The sequence below is a fragment of the Pundamilia nyererei genome, unplaced genomic scaffold, assembly GCF_000239375.1.
Source record: "Pundamilia nyererei isolate P.nyererei 1_Seehausen unplaced genomic scaffold, PunNye1.0 scaffold00040, whole genome shotgun sequence".
NCBI lineage: Eukaryota > Metazoa > Chordata > Actinopteri > Cichliformes > Cichlidae > Pundamilia > Pundamilia nyererei.
Genome location: NW_005187441.1, coordinates 87,369 through 96,048, shown reverse-complemented (window position 1 = coordinate 96,048; position 8,680 = coordinate 87,369).

The window sequence follows — 8,680 nt, the reverse complement described above, 5'->3', positions numbered from 1 at the left end:
GCCTTTATTGTGGCTGCTGGCATGAGAAAAATACCAGAGACACACTGAATCTGGGAAAACTAAGGAGACTAAGAACACTGTGTAAACTAAAAGACTATGACACTCTGTGAAAGAACTATGAAAAACTATACATGCAGAGTTACTAGGAATGCTATGAAACACAGTGAAACAATGAGGGAAAACTATGAAATCTGTGGTGAGGATAACAGACGATCTGACAAAGACTGAACTGAAACACACAGACTAAATACCCACAGGGAAGATTAGGGGAAGTGGAAACAACATGAGGGAGAACAGCTGACACACATAAACCTAATGACAGGACCGGGGACGTGAAACTGAACACAATGAACAAAGAACTCTTTCAAAATAAAACAGGAAACATGGAGAAGTAGACATGACAAACTTGACAATGAGAGCCATACAGACCAGAAATATGACAGATAAGACACATACAACAATGAGGGGAACTTGGACACAGGGGTGATAACACAAGGGGAACCTGATAAACCATGAACTAAAACTGTAAACTAGGCATGACGAACTTAACTAGAAAACTGAAAAGAAACTGGAATACAGATGAAAAAACAAAATAACATGGAACTCAGAAACACTGGGTGGCCTGACCCAGGACCATGACAGATGTACCCATGGTGCCAATTTGAAAATCCCATGCTGCCTTGTTCTCAAGTTATCATGTTTACAAAGTTACAAAAATCAAGAAGTCCCCCTTCTTTCTGAAAATTGTTTATTTTTTTTAAAATAACTCGACCATTTAATTTTTACTGTTAGATATGCATTATTTTTGTACAGTCCTGTATTTTGCTACCGAAAATGTGCACGCTATTCAAAATCACAGTGAGTTATAGATTTACCAAGCTAGCTAGTCTATGCTAGCATTGCTGGATAACTCTCTAGCTTCTATCTGTTATTACATTCATAAAATATACCAGAAATAATATGCCAACGTACAAAATGCCAGAAAAAATAAAGTCTTGGCACAAAAAAAAAATGAGTCAGTTTAGCTGAACACAAATGGGACACAACATGATTAAGTTACAAAAAAAGATAAATAGTTTTACTAGATTGGTAAATGGTTAAACATCTGATAAAAATTTCACAAAATTTATAGAAACTTGCAATTTACAGATACTGTACACTATATAGTCAAAAGTATTCGCTCATCTACCTTCACACTCATATAATCCATTCTGAATCCACAGGTTTTAATATCTCGCCAGCCTACAGTTTACAGCTATAACACCTTCAACTATTGTGGAAAAGTTTTCCACAAGGTTTAGGAGTGTGTTTACGGGAATTTTTGAACATTCTTCCAGAAGTGCATTTGTGGGGTCAGACACTAATGAACGAGAAGGCCTGGCTCACAGTCTCCGCTCTAATTCATCCCAAAGGTATTCTGTCGGGTTGAGGTGAGGACTCTGTGCAGACCAGTCAACTTCTCCCACACCAAACTTGTGTCTTGTGTGAAACTTGTGTGAAAAGCATACAAGAGTGAAAACAGATATAAGATCCCTTGAAAAATTATATAAATGAAACTTGTATGTTTTGGATACTTACTAAAACAATATATGAAAGTAATGAGAAGGTGGCCACATTCATGAGTAAATCATATAAGCCTTATATGATTCACTATATGAAGTAGGCCACATCTTATGCAAGTCTTTTATACGTTTTTACTATTTCTTTTCCATATGGGAAGGGCCTGGGCCCAAGTACCGAAAAACAACCCACACCTTAATCTTCCCTCCACCAAACTTTACTTTAAGTACCGTTAAGTACCGTTCTCCTGGCAACCACCAAACCCAACCTTGTCCACCCGATTGCCAGAGGGAGAAGTGTGTTTCATCACTCCAGAGAACACATCTCCACTGCTTTAGAGTCCAGTGGCTGCATGCTTTACACCACTGCATCCAGGTTAGATGCAGCTAATCTGACAGCTACATGGCGTTTGGAGATTTGCAGTGATTGACTCTTCAGAAAGTTGTCGACCTCTGTATCTCTGTTTCCACTTTGTTATGATACCACTAACAGTTGACTGTGAAATATCTAGTTGCTAGAAAATTTTATGACTGGACTTGTTGCACACGTGGCATTCTTTCACAGTACTATGCTGGAATTCACTGAGCTCCTGAGAGCGAGCCATTCTTTCACAAATGTTTGTAGAAGCAGTCTGCATGCCTAGGTACTTGATTTCTTTTTTATACCTGTGGCCATGGAAGTGATTGGAACACCTGAACTCAATTATCAAGAAGGGTGAGTTAATACTTTTGACAGTATAGCATGCCTGCTGTAAAGACAGAAAAGTCGCCAGCCTCATTAAAGGGACATATTTGACTGCCGGGCCAGCTGGAAGGTGTGGCTGTGCAGAGCACGGTTTTCTCTCTCATACCTGAGAGGTTTCTTGGAAAAGGATTTGCTGCCAAATATTACATTTTATAACAGCAGTTTATGCTTCACAAACTCTTAAAATTCACTTTTTCTGACATAGTTTTGAGAAATATTTGTAGACCATTTAGTTAAAATAACAAATATTGTCCAGTTTCTATTGGTTGCGTCATTGCTCGGCTGTTTTTGCGCACAGCTGGGTTTCTCTGTCTTTGGCCGTATGCAGGATGACAAATCTGTTTAAAAAAAAAAAAAAAAATGACAGTTCAAATTAGGCAAAATTTCCAAAATCAAAATCAAACACCAGAAGTTCCTTCAATAACTATGAGTGAACAGCTATCAGAGCAGTTAGTGAAATTTCTATGTTACAAAGAGAGTAATATCTCACAGTTTTCCTGACAAACAATAAAAAACAGAAATGTGAACAAGCTAAGCAGCCAGTCTACATGCACACACACACACACACACACACACACACACACACACACACACACACACACACACACGCGCGCGCGCGCAGATGCACACAAAAGGTAGCTGCTGGCTTGTCACTATCAATGAATTCATTCATCCAACTCCACCTGGGAATGAGACGGACACGTGTGTTTACTCTAGATTCTATTCCTCCTGGGCAAACACACACACAACAGTATTATTCTTGTCTCCTGGCTGAGAAGAGGCAACCTTGAGGAAGCCGGTGAAGCTGAATAAATAGTGGCATCCAAACACACGTGTACACATGTATGCAAATACACCCATACACACACCTAAACAAACAGCAATGGCAGAATCACACACTAAGCAGCTCTCATTACCAGCAGGCACAATAAGCTGATGTCCAGAAACACAGAAGGACTACACTGCAGCCCAGCGAGACTGGAAGGACAAACCAGCAAGCCAGACACACACACGCTATGCTAATGTCTCCAACTGCATGTCCAGTAAAGCTTTTTTGATTTTGCAAAAAAAAAAAAAACACAGATAAAATTCCTATGTGTAAATGTTTAAACATCATACAGGCTCACATAAATCTCTAATTTTAACCAGAGCAGAAAAGATGAGATTGGTTAAAAATGGGAGGCTGATGGACAGCTCTGGATTCTGTTTGTTTGTCACAACCCGAGCAGCATCAGCAGTTTCCTATTGGTTCCTTTTGTTCGACTGACGTAGATAAAGCACGAGAGAGCGTGTGTAAGTGGTCAGCACAGAAGGCAGTAGAAAGAAAAACACTGGCAGAGTGACATGATGTGTCAGGGGAAAAAAAGCCAAATTTATAAATAACTCTTTATTTTGCATTTATATACAGTTTAACCAGTCTTTTTATACACAACTTTCCAGTTTATGTGGTAGAGCTTCATGCTTTTTCTTTCTGAATTGAAGTTAAATGGAGCTGTCTTTCCATGTGTTCATGCTAGGCTTTAACTCAGCACATCCCAGCTGATCTCTAAAAACATCCAAATCTGGGATTTTGTCGTGGTGTCTTAAAAGTTAAGTCAATGTCCGATGGTGTCCCCGTCTCATATGTTATGTTCAGATAAAATTAATCTGTAATAGTAGTACTGCAGATTTTGGTGTCGGTGTGATACCATGTAAATACAGGGCCAGTATTTACTTTATAAAGGCAGCTTATGTAGGGGAGAGCAATGTGTCATGATTTATGAGATGATCACCATTAATTTGCAAATCCTGAACACATTTTAATGACCACTAAATCAATAAACTTTTTTTCTGTGGGCTACTTATTGAACGTGCCAGAAAGAAACAGTGTATTGATCCTATGGTACTAGCATCGAACCGATACCAATATCAGAGTTGGTATGGATATTATTGATATTTGGATCGTTCCGCCCGCCTCTATGTAACAGTAAAGATGGTAGCCTTGGAAATATTTAAAAAAGAAACTGAACAGGTTTAGTTCCTATGTAACTAATACAGTATATGTGCCAAACAGATGTATGTTTATAGTTTCCTTCTCTGACACAGCTTCCTCACAGCGATCAGTAAAGGCCCTCATATCTTATGTACACCTGTACACACTTTACCATGTGCACACATACATGCACGCGCACAGCTAATGACGAGCCCCCCGGCTGACCCGCTGACCCTCATCACAGTAACAAAGAGGCAGATAGCAGCAGCAGGACAATAGGATGAAGAGGTTGCTTAGGGTGACGAGATAAAAGCAGTGACACTAAGGTGATGGAGAGATCAAGAGCGTGACAGGAGGACAACACCAGGAGTAAGGGTTAGAGGAAGTGAATGCACAGAACTCATCTTGGATCTACCCGGCTGGAAAGTGAGATAATTATTTTAGAAATTAAATGAAAATATCTCTGAAGAGAAAAATCACTGTAAAAATCCCTCCACATCCTGTCCTCCATGTGTGCATCAGGCAGGTATTTAGGTGGGTGTATGCTGGGTGAAGACTCCAGAGCATCAGTGCTCAGTCAGTCAAACTGGACAGATGATCAGGATAAGAGTAAGAAACAGGCACGTCCATCATTCTGGCTTTCTCCAGCATGAAGACCACACCTTATCATCTCATCACTGTGCTGTCAGCAGCATACTCCCGAACTACACACACACAACCTGTCAATTTGCACTGATAACACGTCCATTATTCTTGGTTCAGTTTGACTGACAACATAAGCGTATTTTTAGGGACACAAAATCACACATTCCTAGCACTGCTTTAGCACCCCTACATGTGTGTTTATTACACATCTGAATTTCACTGTGCACGAACCCCCTCAGCATCGTAGTAGCTGCACCATAAATGTAAAAATCCTTGGCGGCTTCTTTCTTGAGACATAGCATTTACCAGACTTTCAGAAAACTTAACCTCATGGTCTAGGTCAGAGGTCACGGTCAGTGACATCTGAACTTGTCTGAGATTTTTAACAGATGCCCCTATTGTATTAATTTAGAAATCCTATGACGCCTTGTTCTTGAGTAATCATGTAATCAAGTTTAAGGCTGAGGACTAAAAATTCTGTTGGGTGTTTGGAAAAGAATCATCTGATCTGAAAAATAGCGGACAAAGAAGTTTGCAGTAAATTTTAAATACATAGTTGAGTATAAAGGTTCTTAAAATGTTAATAAGTACTCAGTGTGTCCCCTTCTGCAAGCGCGGCACATGTCCACACGATAGTCAAACTCGTCCCATACTCCAGGTTTGCGAATTTGAGATGAACGAACCTGACCTGATGAACCTGACCTGTATCTCCTCCCCATGTCACTCTCATACCATCTCTCCCAGGGTCTTCAGTCTCTGCTGAGGCTGGAAATCACAGAAGATCAATCCTTAATTGTTTCTCACGAAGCTATAGCTTGCATCCTAGTCCCCCATTCCCGCCCACAAGTCACTACTCCATCATTTACTGTTAAATTAATAGATTTATTATAGTAATATTTTTCAAATAAAATGCAATTATAGAAATAAATTATATACGTTTATTTTCATTGAATTTACATTTTTACATTAAATTTTCATCATATTTAATGGTGTAATAATTGTTTGCGAATTGAAAAAAATAAAGCAGGGTCATTTTGTAACTTAATGGTGGTGAGTTATTGTCTGTCCGTTTTCACATTTTATGCAACAGAATATTCCTGGGACTATAAATAAGTCAACTGAGAAGGAGTTTAATGCCTTCTGTATCATTTGTATTGTCCTGTACTTCTTTTTTTTTTTTAAGTACGTGAGGAAGTTTTAGGTATTGTCGGACAGTCTCTTTCACACAGTAATCCAAACCTTATACTTTCCCCTGAAAGATGTACTCATTTAACAAGAGCCCACAGTCTCACCTTGGAAAATGACTCGCTGAGTTTTAAATAGTTTAGCACTGTTGTTTGGTTATCATATATCAGGCAGGAGGAGCTAAAACTGCATGCTCCCGATCTGTAGTCAGCTTCATCGATTTCCTCTTTACCCCAAATTGGCTGAGGCAGATGATCGTCCACCTTGAGCCTGGTTCTGCTGGAGGTTTCTTTTTGTTACGAGATTTTGTTCCTTTCTGTTATCACTACATACTTGATCAAAGGGAATCGTTTGTTTTCGATCCATAACACTGCAAAGTACCTTGAGATTATTGTTGTTGTGAATTGGCATGCCATGAATTAAATGTATTCAATGGATCTCTGGGTATTAGCCACTGCACTGACCTCATCCAAACTACATGCACATTGTTAAACTGAAGGGTTCAATTGGATTGTTCACTGAGGGAAACCAATATTTCTACTGAGCCTGTATTAAACATTATAGATTTCCTCCTGTGGAGAATCTATAACTCAAGTGTTTATCTCACTGAAAGCTCACACACACACACACACACACACACACACACACACACACACACACACACACACACACACACACACACACACACACACACACACCGTCAGCCCTGGAAAGACTGAAGGATGAAAAACTTTTTATAGAATAGCAATCTGATCAAAAAATAAAAGGTGGGCGAAAATTGTTTAACCTCCTAAGACCTGAACTCTTTCATGGCATGCATTTTTAATTTCTCTTTGATATTTGGGCATATTGGGACCTGATGAATGTAAAAACAAAGAATCACCAGATTTTTTTTTTTTGCAGTATAATGTCCTCGCAAGTGGATATCAGGTCCTTGTAGAGCAAAATTTAGTATTTTGGTCAAGACAACCTAAAATGTGATGTCCACATATGTGGACGCCAGGTCCTAGGAGGTTAAATGCAATTTTATCTTGAATCTCATCATTTTGATTTTAACAGTAAAGTTAAAATGAAAATGTTTAAAATGGACCCTTTGCAGTATGTTTTAAGTTTCAGTTTGATCTGATGAACTAACAGTATGATGCTCGTTGCACATCATACTGAATTGGAAGAATGGGCTGCAAAAACGGCTTGATTAGAGCCATCAGAATCACCTGATCTGTGTCTGGATTCTTCATATAAAAGGATGCAGAGAAACAGAATTGTCTGTCGAGGTTCAAATTTCAATGCTTATACAATTCTTACCTTTGGGAAGTACTTCAGCACCATGAAGGAGCCCTTCTCTCTTTAGAGATGTTTGAGTTGTTTTTGCTTTTAGCTTCAGCGTTGACCGCCACAAAATGTTTGTCCTAGAAAAAGGGGATAGATGCGAGAAGATGGTTATTCATGCACAAACTGCAAAGCCACTTACTGGAGTACCTTAAGTATTTGGGCTTAAACACAGCCTCTTTTCAGATGAAAAGAGGAAATAGAAAGGACCAAAGCCTGGAGTCAATGAATCAGTGAAGGAAAAAATGAGGTGGGATGAAAGCAGCCACACGATGCCTCTCAAACACTCTGGATGAAATTTTTCAAACTGGCATGATTTTGTTTTTGCAAAGTTTGATCAGCTACCACATTTACCACATTTTGACATCAGATAAAAATATGACACTGTTGAAGAGGCAGCACTGTCAATTTTTTCACCTGCTGTCATCTCTCAGCCTTGAGCAAAGTTATTTGCTTTAGTTGGGAATTGTCAGATCAGGGACAAGAATGACAAGGAGTGAATAAACAGTGATTCCTGCAAAGACAAAGTATTAAATCGTTCACACAAAGCTTCAGGTCAAAAATGTCTCTTCCGCAGAGGTGAGTTTGTGCTTGTGTTGTTCTGATGGTCAGGTACAGATGCAACTTTAAGATCTCTGCATTTTACTTACATAACACATTTGTAAATGTTGCAGATATGAACAATAGATTCTAATATGTACTCTATAGACTGCTACACAACAGGTTTGACCTTAGTTTGAATTATTTTACAGACATTTTTCAAGAAACTCAAACACCGTCTCTAAATAATTAACAGACATTCAGCTGAAAATATCACAAATATTAACATTTTGTAGTTAATATTACATCGCGTCATGTCAGAGTGCTTCATGGCTTAACTCGTTGGCCCTTGTTATGTCCCCATGTTGGTCCCAAGAGTAAACAAAGTAACATGAAGAGAGTTTTTTTGAGTCAGCTTGAAATGGTTTAATGATGAGATGTTAAAAAGGATGCATAAATTTACTTCAGGGAGAGCCAAGGCCAACTTAACTAACAAAACAAAAGAGCATTAACTTTAAACATGTCTGTGAAGGTTCTCAGTCATCCAGGTCATCGTAGTCAAAGGAGCTTGCAAAGAAAAGCGTCTGGACTTCTTTAAGTTACTTGAAGACGTTTCACCTCTCATCCGAGAAGCTTCTTCAGTTCTAAGGTCAAATGGTGGAGAGTCCCAGATATAACCTAGTGGGAGTATCCCCCCCACAGAGG